This window comes from Stenella coeruleoalba (assembly GCF_951394435.1).
Source record: "Stenella coeruleoalba genome assembly, chromosome: 10".
Lineage (NCBI taxonomy): Eukaryota > Metazoa > Chordata > Mammalia > Artiodactyla > Delphinidae > Stenella > Stenella coeruleoalba.
Genome location: NC_137156.1, coordinates 91,134,873 through 91,149,699, shown reverse-complemented (window position 1 = coordinate 91,149,699; position 14,827 = coordinate 91,134,873).

Here is a 14,827-nt window from a genome sequence, read left to right as displayed (position 1 = left end):
CTGCGCGTCCGGAGCCTGTGCTCCGCAACGGGAGAGGCCACAACAGTGAGAGGCCCGCGTACAACCAAAAAAAAAAAAAAAAAAAAAAAAATAGACTGAAATTACTTATCTATGATACCTCAAATTTCACTAATAAAACTGCTCTTAAATAAAAATGAAATAGAGACATATTTTATCATTGCAATTCTCACCTTCCAAAGCAACAAGCTAACCATTATCTAAATGGTTTTATTTTCTAAATCACCATTTATTTTTATTTTCTGAAAATGATGTGAACAAATGTTATTTTAAAATAGACTCCTAGAAACACAAATACCATATGATATCACTTATATGTGGAATATGAAATACGACACAAACAAACTTATCTAAGAAACAGAAACAGACCCACAGACACAGAGAACAGACTTGTGGCTGCCAAGGGGGAGGGGAGAGTGGGGCAAGGATGGATTGGGAGTTTGGGATTAGCAGATGCAAACAGATATATAGAATGTATAAACAACAAGGTCCTACTGTATAGCACAGGGAAGTATATTCAATATCCTGTAATAAATCATAATGTAAATGTAAATAAATCATAATGTAAAAGAATATGAAAACGGTTGTGTGTATATATATATATATATATAAAAAACTGAATCACTTTGCTGTACAGCAAAAATTAACACAAGATTGTAAATCAACTATACTTCAATAAAATACGTTTTTAAAAAAGACTCACAACAGCTACTCCATGATGCTTAGACACTAAAAAAGAAAAAACAAAACTCCTAACCTGTTAACATTTAATTGGAATCATGCTTGGAGATTTTAAAGGCCCCTGGATTTGCAAGCATTGGGCTTTGAAAAAAAGAGTAAAAAGATACTTTTCAGAATTCCAAAATATAAGCTTTAAAAATAACATGGGAAGATTGTAAGAGTCAGCAAAGAATTTAAACTATAAGCTACAGAACAAGGAAAATGTATGGTGTGATCACGTTCTTCCTGCCCAATGTAAGTAAGATTTTTGACTATCTAGAAGCAATGGGATTTAGAGTGGGATGAGATAAGAGTATAGACGCTAATGGATGCCTAAGAAGGGGATTCTTATTCTAACTTTTCCACAAGTTTGTGGGGGGGACATTCCAGAGCAGAAAAGCTTATATCATGGAAGACAGACAACCTCTTACCGATGCCTGCATCCAGAAGACACTGAAGCACGAGGACATTCGTGTAGTAGTAGAATAGCAATGACTGTAAGAGATTTCTAGACCTGAGGGCAGTTTAAATATCTCAATCAGGTGTGGAGAAGGCAGCTAGCAGTTCCTGAACTAAACAAGGATCAGTATAGAAATGGACAAAAAGAAGCCTCAAGTTCAGACCAGAGGTATAGAGGCATGGGCTTTGCTGATAGGAAGCAGGAAAGACAGGGGGCTGGCCCTCTAACACCAGGTGTTGACTCACACCTCGACAGAGGCAACGAGAAACAAGGGCAGCGCATAGAGCAAAAGCCAGGATGGTGTAATATGTCCCTGCTCTACACGTAGGACTCACACTATCATGGAAGAGTGGGCAAGAGGAGGGGAAGGGGGAGAATCTTATATTTAATTGAATATTTACCCAAAAGTGACTGAGTTTTAAATAAACAATGATTGAAACACTTTGAATTCAATTAACAAGTGTAATTATTTTCAGTAATTCACTGAAATGGGAAATCATGAGCTACGTTGAATTCAGTTACTGAAAAAATAAAATTACGTATTTTCTGACCAATGTTGTCCATATAAATTTCAACATCATCACATGTTGACTTGACCCAGCAAATCTCCATCTAGGAATTTGTCAAAGAGAAACATATGCTCACACAAATAAGCAAAGATTTGTGTGTAAGAATGTTAATTATAGCTTTTAATTTTACGGTAAAAAGCTGGAAGGAATCCAAATAGCCAGGTTACAGGGATTTTTGAAAATGAACTGTGGTATATCCACTGTACATATAATAGTATTCAGCTGTCAAAAATAGATGCTCAGGAATTAGCATTTTGAGGGACTTTATTGAAATTTAATTGAGGTGATTTGGCAAGTTACAAAGAATGTAAACCTTTGGTATTTATTATGAGTGAATTGTATTTATTATAAGGTGAATTGTTGACTATCATATAATGGAATAGATGGTCACAAGTAGACTTTTTTTTCCCACATCTTTATTGGACTATAATTGCTTTATAATGTTGTTAGTTTCTGCTGTACAACTAAGTGAATCAGCTATATGTATACATATATCCCCATATCCCCTCCCTCTTGAGCCTCCCTCCCACCCTCCCTATCCCACCCCTTAGAATCCTCTGTTTAAAGAAAGCTGCTTTCACATATGTACTGCGTTAGAGAGTCTTTATTTTAAATGTACCAACCTATTTGAAATAGTTACTTTCACTTGAAAACTTTGTGATCAGAGGACATAACCTTAGCTACTCATTGCATCATTATTTTGAATATGAGAGAACAGTATTAAGATGTTCTTACTTCATAGGATTGCTGTGAGATATCAGTAGGCTTTATTTAACTGAATTACAAGTAAATCCCCTAATGCTTGGGGAATAAGGGGTTCTGTTTAATTAAATATTTCATTTTACTCAGAGTTATCAAATAAGCCATACATGGTTTCAACTTTAAGGTATTTGAAAAATGTTTTTTAAAAAATGTAGTAAGAACAAAAACTGGAATAGAACATACCTTTTAGAACCTTATAGTGTTTCAGAGTCAGGGGAAAAAACTGTTAGATACCAACCAGAGAGGTATGGCACATAGACTGAAAACCATTTAGCCTTCTTGAATTTACCTAGTGTATTACTCTGCTAGGGCTGCTATAACAGAATACCATAGAATACCATAGGCTTAAACAATAGGGATTTACTTCTCACAGTTCTGCAGACTAGGAAGTCCAAGATCAAGACACAGGCCAGTTTGGTTCCCTGGTGAGAGCTTTTTTTCCTGGTGTGCATGTAACTGTCCTCTCTCTGTGTCTTCACAGGGCCATCGGGGGAGGGATGGGAGCATGCTCTGGTCTCTGTTCTCCTTATAAGGACGATAATCTCATTATGGTGGTCCCATCCTCATAACCTCATCTAAACGTAATTACTTTCCAAAGGCCCTACTTCCAAATATCATCACATTGGGGGTTAGGCCTTCAAACTATCAAATTTGGGAGGGACACAATTCAGTCCATTGGACCCACTTTACAAAGGGGAGAACATCAGCCCAGAGAGGGAAGAAATTTACTAGCCTGGAATTGGTGAAGCTCAGCTGAGCCCCAAGGCTCCTGATTCCTGGTCAGTAAATTCTCTAGTACTTTATCAGACTCTCTTGTAGGACACATTTCCCTTTCTTGTTTACTATCATTATTTGCCCATAAATCACATTGATACTAGCAAATTGTAAATTCCCTGAACAGTGAATCCATATCTACAGCATCTATTGATTTGATGTCCATATATTATTTTATTTTCCATAAAAATTAAGTGTAGATTCTGGAGGGCTGTTGTATTTCTGAATTTTCTAGTTGTTGTGAATTCAAATACATTGAGATTTACTGCACTATCTCCATGATATATTTTATCCTTATTACTTTTGTAATATTGAAATTTTATATAGTCTTACATTAATTAAATTTTGAGCAATAGCATTTATTATACATTATATATGTTGCTAATCCATGTTGCTAATCACTAGTGTTATAACTATGAAATGGAACTTTTCCTTATGTGGTTTTGGTTATATTATTTTTCATTAAAATTTAGCCTATATAGAAGGTGCATGGAACATGACAGTGCTATACACTGTGTCTCTTTGGTTTACTCCTTGGACATACGCTTTACATACAAAAGTTATTTCAGTTCACCATATGTGATCCATATTTAAATGCAGAAATTGAGCCTCACAGGAGATGTATCAAAATAGCACATGCAAACATTTACTATTTGTGCTAGTAAATGGATCTTTAGCAGAAAACTCAACAACTACCATATGCAGCAGCTGTTATTCAGGGGACCAAAAATAACGTCCTGGAACAATGCAAGCTGCAGTTTCAGCATATTTGAACCCCATCCACTTTCCAAAATCCATTCAGATGCCTAAAAGCCTCTTCATTTGCAATTAACCATTGTAATTGTTCTGACCCAGACATGCTAGGTAGTGAGAAGCACTCCAGGAAAAGATTTCCTGAGCTATCAGGTAATGGCCAGTGGGGGAAAAAACAGTAAACAAATTGTCTATTCTCCAGGATAAGTTTTGGAACTCAAAACAAAATATTTTTTTAATAATCCTTGGATGGTCAATAGGGCTGAAACAATACCTTGTATAATTTAAGAATATCAACCAGTTTATTAATCAGATGTCTCTCTGAAATACCACAAAACGGCTGTTTTCTTTTTATTTAAGGCACATCTGCTTTCATTTGTGAGTATACCAGCATTTTATTTATTTATTTATTTATTTATTTATTTATTTATTTATTTATTTATCTATCTATTTAACATCTTTATTGGAGTATAATTGCTTTAAAATATTGTTAGTTTCTGCTGTATAACAAAATGAATCAGCTGTATGTATACTTATATCCCCATATCCCCTCCCTCTTGCATCTCCCTCCCACACCCCCATCCTACCCCTCTACGTGGTCATAAAGCACCAAGCTGATCTCCCTGTGCTATGAGGCTGCTTCCCACTAGCTATCTGTTTTACATTTGGTTGTGTATATATGTCAATGCTACTCTGTCACTTTGTCCCAGCTTACCATTCTCACTCCTTGTGTCCTCAAGTCCATTCTCTATGTCTGCGTCTTTATTCCTGCCCTTCCCCTATGTTTGTCAGAACCTTTTTTTTTTTTTTAGATTCCATATATATGTGTTAGCATACGGTATTTGTGTTTCTCTTTCTGACTTACTTCACTCTGTATGACAAACTCTAGGTCCATCCACCTCACTACAAATAACTCAATTTCATTTCTTTTTATGGCTGACTAATATTCCATTGCATATATGTGCCACATCTTCTTTATCCATTCATCTGTCGATGGACACTTAGGATGTTTCCATGTCTTGGCTATTGTAAATAGAGCTAAAATGAACACTGTAGACTCTTTCTGAATTATGGTTTTCTCAGGGTATACGCCCAGTAGTGGGATTGCTGGGTCATATGGTAGTTCTATTTTAGTTTTTAAAGGAATCTCCAAACTGTTCTCCATAGTGGCTGTATCAATTTACATTCCCACCAACAGTGCAAGAGGGTTCCCTTTTCCCCACACCCGCTCCAGCATTTATTGTTTACAGATTTTTTTGACGATGGCCATTCTGACCATTGTGAGGTGATACCTCATTGTAGCTTCGATTTGCATTTCTCTAATGATTACTGATGTTGAGCATCCCTTCATGTGTTTGTTGGCAATCTGTATATCTTCTTTGGAGAAATGTCTATTTAGGTTTTCTGCCCATTTTTTGATAGGGTTGTTTGTTTTTTTTTGATATTGATCTGCATGAGCTCCTTGTATATTTTGGAGATTAATCTTTTGTCAGTTGCTTTGTTTGCAAATATTTTCTCCCATTCTGGGGGTTGTCTTTTCATCTTGTTTATGGTTTCCTTTGCTGTGCAAAATCTTTTAAGTTTCATTAGGTCCCATTTGTTTATTTCCATTCCATTTCTCTAGGAGGTGGGTCCAAAAGGATCTTGCTGTGATTTATCTCATGGAGTGTTCTGCCTACATTTTTGTCTAAGAATTTTATAGTGTCTGGCCTTACATTGGGGTCTTTAATCCATTTTGAGTTTATTTTTGTGTATGGTGTTAGGAAGTGTTCTAATTTCATTCTTTTACGTGTAGCTGTCCAGTTTTCCCAGCACCTCTTATTGAAGAGACTGGCTTTTCTCCACCATATATTCTTGCCTCCTTTATCAAAGATAACGTGACCATATGTATGTGGGTTTATCTCTGGGTTTTCTATCCTGTTCCATTGATCTATATTTCTGTTTTTGTGCCAGTACTATACTGTCTTGATTACTGTAGCTTTGTAATATAGCCTGAAGTCAGGGAACCTGATTCCTCCAGCTCCGATTTTCTTTCTCAATATTGCTTAGGCTATTTGGGGTCTTTTGTGTTTCCATACAAATTGTGGAATTTTTTGTTCTACTTCTATGAAAAATGCCATTGGTAGTTTGATAGGGATTGCATTGAATCTGTACATTGCTTTGGGTAGTAGAGTCATTTTCACAATGTTGATTCTTCCAATCCAAGAACATGGTATATCTCTCCATCTGTTTGTATCATCTTTAGTTTCTTTCATCAGTACTTATACTTTTCTGCATACAGGTCTTTTGTCTCCTTAGGTAGGTTTACTCCTAGGTATTTTATTTTTTTTGTTGCAAGGGTAAATGGGAGTGTTTCCTTAATTTATTTTTTCAGATTTTTCATCATTAGTGTAGAGGAATGAAAGAGATATCTGTGCATTAATTTTGTATCCTGCTACTTTACCAATTCTTTCATTAGCTCTAGTAGTTTTCTGGTAGCATCTTTAGGATTCTCTATGTATAGTATCATTCCAGTTGCAAACAAGCTTTACTTCTTCTTTTCCAATTTGGATTCCTTTTATTTACTTTTCTTCTCTGATTGCTGTGGCTAAAACTTCCAAAACTGTGTTGAATAATAGTGGTGAGAGTGGACAGCTTCATCTTTTTCCTGATCTTAGAGGAAATGGTTTCAGTTTTTCACCTTTGAGAATGATGTTGGCTGTGGGTTTATCATATATGGCCTTTATTATGTTGAGGTAAGTTCCCTCTATGCCTACTTTCTGGAGAGTTATCATCATAAATGGGTGTTGAATTTTGTCAAGAGCTTTTTCTGCATCTACTGAGATGATCACATGGTTTTTCTTCTGCAATCTGTTACTATGGTGTATCACATTGATTGATTTGCCTATATTGAAGGATTCTTGCATTCCTGGGATAAACCCCACTTGATCATGTTGTATGATCCTTTTAATGTGCTGTTGGATTCTGTTTGCTAGTATTGTGTTAAGGATTTTTGCATGTATGTTGATCAGTGATATTGGTCTGTAGTTTTCTTTTCTTTGTGACAACTTTGTCTGGTTTTGGCATCAGGGTGATGGTGGCCTCGTAGAATGAGTTTGGGAGTGTTCCTCCCTCTGCTATATTTTGGAAGAGATTGAGGATAGGTGTTAACTCTTTTCTAAATGTTTGACAGAATTTGCCTGTGAAGCCATCTGGTCCTGGGCTTTTGATTGTTGGAAGATTTTTAATCAGAGTTTCAATTTCAGTCCTGGTGATTGGTCTGTTTATATTTTCTATTTCTTCCTGGTTCAGTCTCGGAAGGTTGTGCTTTTCTAAGAATTTGTCCATTTCTTCCAGCTTGTCCATTTTATTGACATATAGTTACTTGTAGTAATCTCTCATGATTCTTTGTATTTCTGTGGTGTCGGTTGTTACTTCTCCTTTTTCATTTCTAATTATGTTGATGTGAGTCTTCTCCCTTTTTTTCATTATGAGTCTGGCTAGTGGTTTATCAATTTTTTTTTTTTTATCTTCTCAAAGAACCAGCTTTTAGTTTTATTGATCTTAGCTATTATTTCCTTCATTTATTTTTCATTTATTTCTAATCAGATCTTTATGATTTCTTTCCTTCTGCTAACTTTGGGGTTTTTTGTTCTGTTTTCTCTAATTGCTTCAGGTATAAGGTTAGGTTGTTTATTTGATATTTTTCTTGTTTCTTGAGGTAGGCTTGTATTGCTATAAACTTCCCTCTTAGAACTGCTTTTGCTGCATCCCATAGGTTTTCGGTCATCGTGTTTTCTAGGTATTTTTTGAATTCCTCTTTGATTTCTTCAGTGATCTCTTGGTTATTCAGTAGTGTATTGTTAGCCTCCATGTGTTTGTATTTTTTACGTTTTTCCTGTAACTTATATCTAGTCTCATAGTTGTGGTTGGAAAACATACCTGATACGATTTCAATTTTCTTAAATTTACCAAGGCTTGATTTGTGACCTATGATATGATCTATCCTGGAGAATGTTTCATGAGCGCTTGAGAAGAAAGTGTATTCTGTTGTTTTTGGATGGAATGTCCTATAAATACCAGTTAAATCCATCTTGTTTAATGTGTCATTTAAAGCTTCTGTTTTGTTATTTATTTCCATTTTGGATGATCTATCCATTGGTGAAAGTGGGGTGTTAAAGTCCCCTACTATGATTGTGTTACTGTCAATTTCCCCTTTTATGGCTGTTAGCATTTGCCTTATGTATTGAGGTGCTCCTATGTTGGGTGCAGAAATATTTACAATTGTTATATCTTCTTGGATTGATCACTTGATCATTATGTAGTGTCCTTATTTGTGTCTTGTAACAGTCTTTATTTTAAGGTCTATTTTGTCTGATATGAGAATTGCTACACCATCTTTCTTTTGATTTCCATTTGCATGGAATATCTTTTTCCATCCCCTCACTTTCATTCTGTACATGTCCCTAGGTCTGAAGTGGATCTGTTTTAGACAGCACATATATGGATCTTGTTTTTGTATCCATTCAGCCAGTCTATGTCCTTTGTTTGGAGCATTTAATCCATTTACATTTTAGGTAATTATCGATATATACGTTCCTATTACCATTCTCTTGATTGTTTGGGTTTTTTTATTGTAGGTCTTTTCCTTCTTTTGTGTTTCCTGCCCAGTGAAGTTCCTTTAGCATTTGTTGTAATGCTCGTTTGGTGGTGCTGTATTCTTTTTGCTTGTCTGTAAAGGTTTTACTTTCTCCTTCGAATCTGAATGGGATCCTTGCTGAGTAAACCTGGTTGTAGATTTTCCCTTTCATCACTTTAAATATGTCCTGCCACTCCCTTCTGGCTTTCAGAGTTTCTGCTGAAATATCAGCTGCTAACCTTATGGGGTTTCCCTTGTATGTTATTTGTTGCTTTTCCCTTATGGCTTTTAATATTTTTTCTTTGTGTTTAATTTTAGATAGTTTGATTAATATATGACTTAGTGTGTTTCTTCTTGGATTTATCCTGTATGGGACTCTCTGCGCTTCCTGGACGTGATTGACTATTTCCTTTCCCATGTTAGGGGAGTTTTCAACTATTATCTCTTCAAATATTTTCTCAGTCTCTTCCTTTTCCTCTTCTTCTTCTGGGACCCCTATAATTCGAATGTTGGTGTGTTTAATGTTGTCCCAGAGGTCTCTGAGGCTGTCCTCCATTCTTTTCATTCTTTTTTCTTTATTGTGCTCTGTGGTAGTTATTTCCACTATTTTATCTTCCAGGTCACTTATCTGTTCTTCTGCCTCAGTTATTCTGCTATTGATTCCTTCTAGAGAATTTTTATTTTCATTTATTGTGTTGTTCATCATTGTTTGTTTGCTCTTTAGTTCTTCTAGGTCCTTTTTAAATGTTTCTTGTATTTTCTGCATTCTATTTCCAACATTTTGGATCATCTTTACTCTCATTATGCTGTATTCTTTTTCAGGTAGACTGCCTATTTCCTCTTGATTTGTTTGGTCTGGTGGGTTTTTACTTTGCCCCTTCATCTGCTGCATATTTCTCTGTCTTCTCATTTTGCTTAACTTACTGTGTTTGGAATCTCCTTTTCTCAGGCTGCAGGTTTGTAGTCCCTGTTGTTTTTGGTGTCTGCCCCCAGTGGGTAAGGCTGGTTCAGTGGGTTGTGTAGGCTTCCTGGTGGAGGGGACTGGTGCCTGTGTTCTAGTGGATGAGGCTGGATCTTGTCTTTCCACTGGGCAAGGCTGTGTCCAGTGGTGTTTTGGGGGTGTCTGTGAACTTAGTATGATTTTAGGCAGTCTCTCTGCTAATGGGGGGGTTTGTGTTCCTGTCTTCTTAGTTGTTTGGCCTGGGATGTCCAGCACTGGAGATTGCTGGCCGTTGGGTAGAGCTGGGTCTTAGCGCTGAGATAGAGATCTCTGGGAGAGATTTCGCTCATTGATATTATGAGGGGCCTGGAGGTCTCTGGTGGTCCAATGTCCTGAACTTGGCTCTCCCACCTCAGAGGCTAAGGCCTGACACCAGGCCAGACCACCAAGACCCTGTTAGCCACGCGGCTCAGAAGAAAAGGGAGATAAAATAAAGAAAAAATAAATAAATAAAATAAAATAATTAAAATAAAAAAACAAAAACAATTATTAAAATAAAAAAAAATTAAAAATACTAAAAAAAAATGGGGGGGCAACCAAACCAATAAAAAAATTCATCAATGATAACAAGCAATAAAAACTATACTAAGGGGGCTTCCCTGGTGGCGCAGTGGTTGAGAGTCAGCCTGCCGATGCAGGGGACATGGGTTTTGCCCCGATCCGGGAAGATCCCACATGCCGCGGAGCGGCTGGGCCCGTGAGCCATGGCCGCTGAGCCTGCGTGTCCAGAGCCTGTGCTCCGCAACGGGAGAGGCCACAACAGTGAGAGGCCCGCATACCGTGCAAAAAAAAAAAAAAAAAAAAAAAACTATACTAAGATAAACACAAAAATCAGAAACAAGTCAGTCGCCGAAAGCAAACCCCAAGTCTACAGTTGCTCCCACAGTCCGCCGCCTCACTTTGGGGTTGATTCATTGTCTATTCAGGTGTTCCACAGATGCAGGGTACATCAAGTTGATTGTGGGGATTTAATCTGCTGCTCCTGAGGCTGCACGGAGAAATTTCCTTTTCTCTTCTTTGTTCGCACAGCTCCTGGGGTTTAGCTTTAGTTTTGGCCCCATCTCTGCATGTAGGTCACCCTCAGGTTTCTGTTCTCGCCCAGACAGGATGGGGTTAAAGCAGCAGCTAATTAGGGGGCTCTGGCTCACTCATGGCAAGGGGAGGGAGGGGTACGGTAGTTATAATTGGAATGTGGGGTGAGCCTGCAGCGGCAGAGGCCAGCATGACATAGCAACAGCCTGAGGCGTGCCGTGTGTTCTCCCAGGGAACTTGTCGGTGGATCACGGGACCCTGGCAGTGGCATGTTGCACAGGCTCAGGGAGGGAGGTGTGTGTGTGGTGTGTGGATAGTGACCTGTGCTTGCACACAGGATTCTTGGTGGCTGCAGCAGCAGCATTAGCGTTTCATGCCCTTCTCTGGTGTCTGAGGTGATAGAAAAAGGCTCTTTTCTATGTAAAGTATTTTACTTGATCAGATTTTTTGGTCAGTTGAGTTCATCAACATGGGTATGTGTTATTATTTGTTGGAATATAGTTAAAGTAAGATATTCCGGGAGCTAATTTTTTATGCATTGTTAAATAATGCAGAAAACTCTGACGGCTGTCACTGAATGGCAGTGGGGAAAGCAATGCTCAGGAAACAAGGTCACTGGCTTAGAAATTCAGCTTTATCACCTGCTTTTAAGCAAGGTCCTTAGAAGCCTCAGTTTCATCTCTTACTAAGTGTGATGATAGTAATCTCTATTTCTGATTATTTCAAAGGGTTATTGTACTTTCAAAAAACCCACAAGCCTAGACTAAAAAAATAAGTTTGGATTTTGCAATTTTTCTTATCACATTCATCAACATACACCTCTAACTTGTGACTTAATGTCATCTATAGTTTCTTGGTTTTTAATATAATTTAAATTTTATTTAGAACACAAAGCTGATTTTTCAATATTTTCTTTTCCCTTACAAAATGTTTTTTTTTAATTTGTTTTATTTATTTATTTTTGGCTGTGTTGGGTCTTCATTGCTCCTTGTGGGCTTTCTCTCATTGTGGCAAGTGGGGGCTACTCTTTGTTGTGGTGCACAGGCTTCTCATTGCGGTGGCTTCTCTTGTTGCGGAGCACAGGCTCTAGGAGCGAGGGCTTCAGCAGTTGTGGCACGTGGTTTCAGTAGTTCTGGCTCATGGGCTCTAGAGTGCAGGCTCAGTAGTTGTGGCGCACAGGCTTAGTTGCTGTGCGGTATGTGGGATCTTCCCAGACCAGGGCTCAAACCCGTGTCCCCTGCATTGGCAGGCGGATTCTTAACCACTGTGCCATGAGGGAAGCCCTAAAATGTTTTTATATTTTCCTCTAAATTATAAATGCAAAATAGACCTTTTACATGGCACAGATCTTTTTTTTAGATCCCCTTTTATCTCTCTAAACTTATGTTTGCATGAGAAGTTTTTATTTTTTGTTTTTATTAAAGTGTAGTTGATTTACAATATTATTTTCAGAGGTACAACATAGTGCTTCATACATGAGAAGTTTTTTTAACCTGTCATCCTATTTTCCTACTGAAATTTCAGTTTTCATTTGTAATATCACCTGGAAGTATCTTGCTCCATTTCCTTATTTTGAATTTAGCTACAATTTTGGATATTTTAATACTTTGGGGGTGTAAGCTATCTTCAATCCATTTAATAGAAAGAGGTAGGTGTAAATAAAATAAAGCATCCAAATAAAGTGGATGACCATGAATTCATGAAACCCAGGAAATAAATTGTCTAATTTACTTCCACAAAATCAGACAATTCAGTTTTTGCAATTTTGGTAATGTAAAAAAAGAAAGAAAGGATAACTGTTACATATGTACATGTATATTTTTGATAATCATCTATTTGCCTCAGGAGTATATTTCTGATATTATAAGATATACTATAGAAGAAATTACTTTTATAACACATGCAGTGTTTGACATACTTGTCTAAGTGAGATACTATTATTATCATTAATATTTTAAGTTATGCATGGCAAGGTCAATTGTATAGAATAGTGCTGAAGAGCTGTATCAATACTCAAGACTTTTTGTTTCCTCTAGTAGAGAGAAGGTTTAAAAAATTTTTTTTTTCATTTCCTTAACTTAGAATATATCAAGCTACAAATAACCTTCTATCAACTCAGAAATGATCCCCAGTCCTCCCTGACCAGAGAGCAGGAGCCAAGCTCTTCAACAAATTTAGGTGCTGCCTAAATTCCTTTTGACTACCACTATGCTCCCATCCACTAATGATGAAGCTGCTTCTCATAATTACCATCTTCCCTGACTCAGTTTGGCCTAGTCATTGGAATATTCCCTCTACTTCTGATTCCCTTATTTCAGCTAATGATACCACCAAGTCTTATAATTATGCTGACTTGAAATTTTATAGTCAGTTTAATACCCCTTTTCTGAAACCCTGTACTTCCATCCAGTCAATTTCCAAATTAGGTACATTCCATCTCCACAAAGCCTTTAACATTTTTAACCTTCCTTCTATTCCTGCTGCCTACACCTCAGTTCAGACCCTCATTACTTTCCTACCATATGTACTATAATAACCTGGTAATTGGCTTCTCCACTTCCATCTCTCTCTATCCCAATCCATCTTGCACACGGCTGCAAGATTAATCTTCCTAAACTGCGTCTGTGGTCACAGAATCACAGACTCTCAAGATAGAAGAGAACTTAAAGGTCAGCTGATCCAACCTGCTTTCTTTTCTTTTCATTTCTTAATAAATATCAAAACTAGATATATGCACTTTGTTTTATTATAGAAGTGGTTCAGGGTTAAAAATATTAAATGGTGCAGAATACCACAAAATAAAAAGCAAAAACCTTATCCCCTCTGACCCAGTTTTATTTCCAAGAAGCAACTGATGTTTGTACTTTTAGTTTTGTTTTTTGTTCCTCTAATGATTTTCATGAAAACTTGATATCATATAGTTATAACTTTCTTTTTTAGATGTCATAACCTTTAACACTATATCTATTTACTTCGTTATGAGATGTGAGTAAATTGGTGCGTTTACTCCTTTTATGTACCTTTTAATTTTTGTTAGCTTTATTATTATCTCCTTTTTCATATTTTCAAGGCTTCTGTGATTTAAATTCTGTACTATAACTACAGTTTAAGTCCTCAATGCTCTGCATATTGCTTAACTCTGAAAATTAGAAAAAAACTCAAGCATTTAAAATGTTATGATTTTTAAATCATATCACTGTAGAATCAGTAGTGTAGTTAGAAACCTACAAAGGGAAATGAGAATGAGCAAAATGATACAGGAAGAGGGTGGTCACATGGAGTTGAGCAGGTTGTGTCCTGCACAAGAGCATCTGGCCAAAAGGGTGAGAGTAAGCTAAGATCCCATGCACTACCCTGTGCACCTTAGCAAGAGGCTATCAATTTTTTTTCCAATTTCCAAGAAAGTTTTCTGCATGCTAGTTGAGGTTCTAAGTGGAAGGAAAACAAGGTGAATACAAGGTCACCAACACTAATGAAAATTTCAAGCGAGAATGAATGATAAAGAGTGTCCAACACTTGAAGATACTAAATAAGAAGAGGATTGTGGTATTTCCCACTGGTTACCAATAGTTTACTGATTATTGGTGACCTTAGCAAAAGCTGATATATTGAATTCACCTGGGTGAAAGTCAGGTTTTGGTGCCTTGATGAAAGTGTATTAAGGCAATAAAGCCTGAGAATAGAGACAAATCTTTCTAAAAATTTAAATGTCCAAGTGAAAGAAAAGTTGCCTGAAGGATATTCAAATCTAACAATTTTTGTTTGTAATTTATTTTATTGCTTTTGTGTTTAGATATGTCTTCAGCTAGTTCATATATGATTTCATATTTAAAATATAATTTTAAAATCTATGTTATATATTTTCATAGACGGTATTATATAAATCTTTAATTTGAACTGCTTATAAATGGTTCATTGTACTGATAACCCATGTTCTCTCTGCTGAGCTGGAACATCACCTTTATCATATAATCAATTTTGACTTTGGGGGGGGGGGCATTTTCCAGATTTCTCTCTGTTCCCTTAATTCTAGTGCTTTTATAGAACTTCCAGTCATATATGACTATGTTGTCTTGAGGAGGGTATGTCTGATGTGACCTGACCATATGACAATTCAGAAG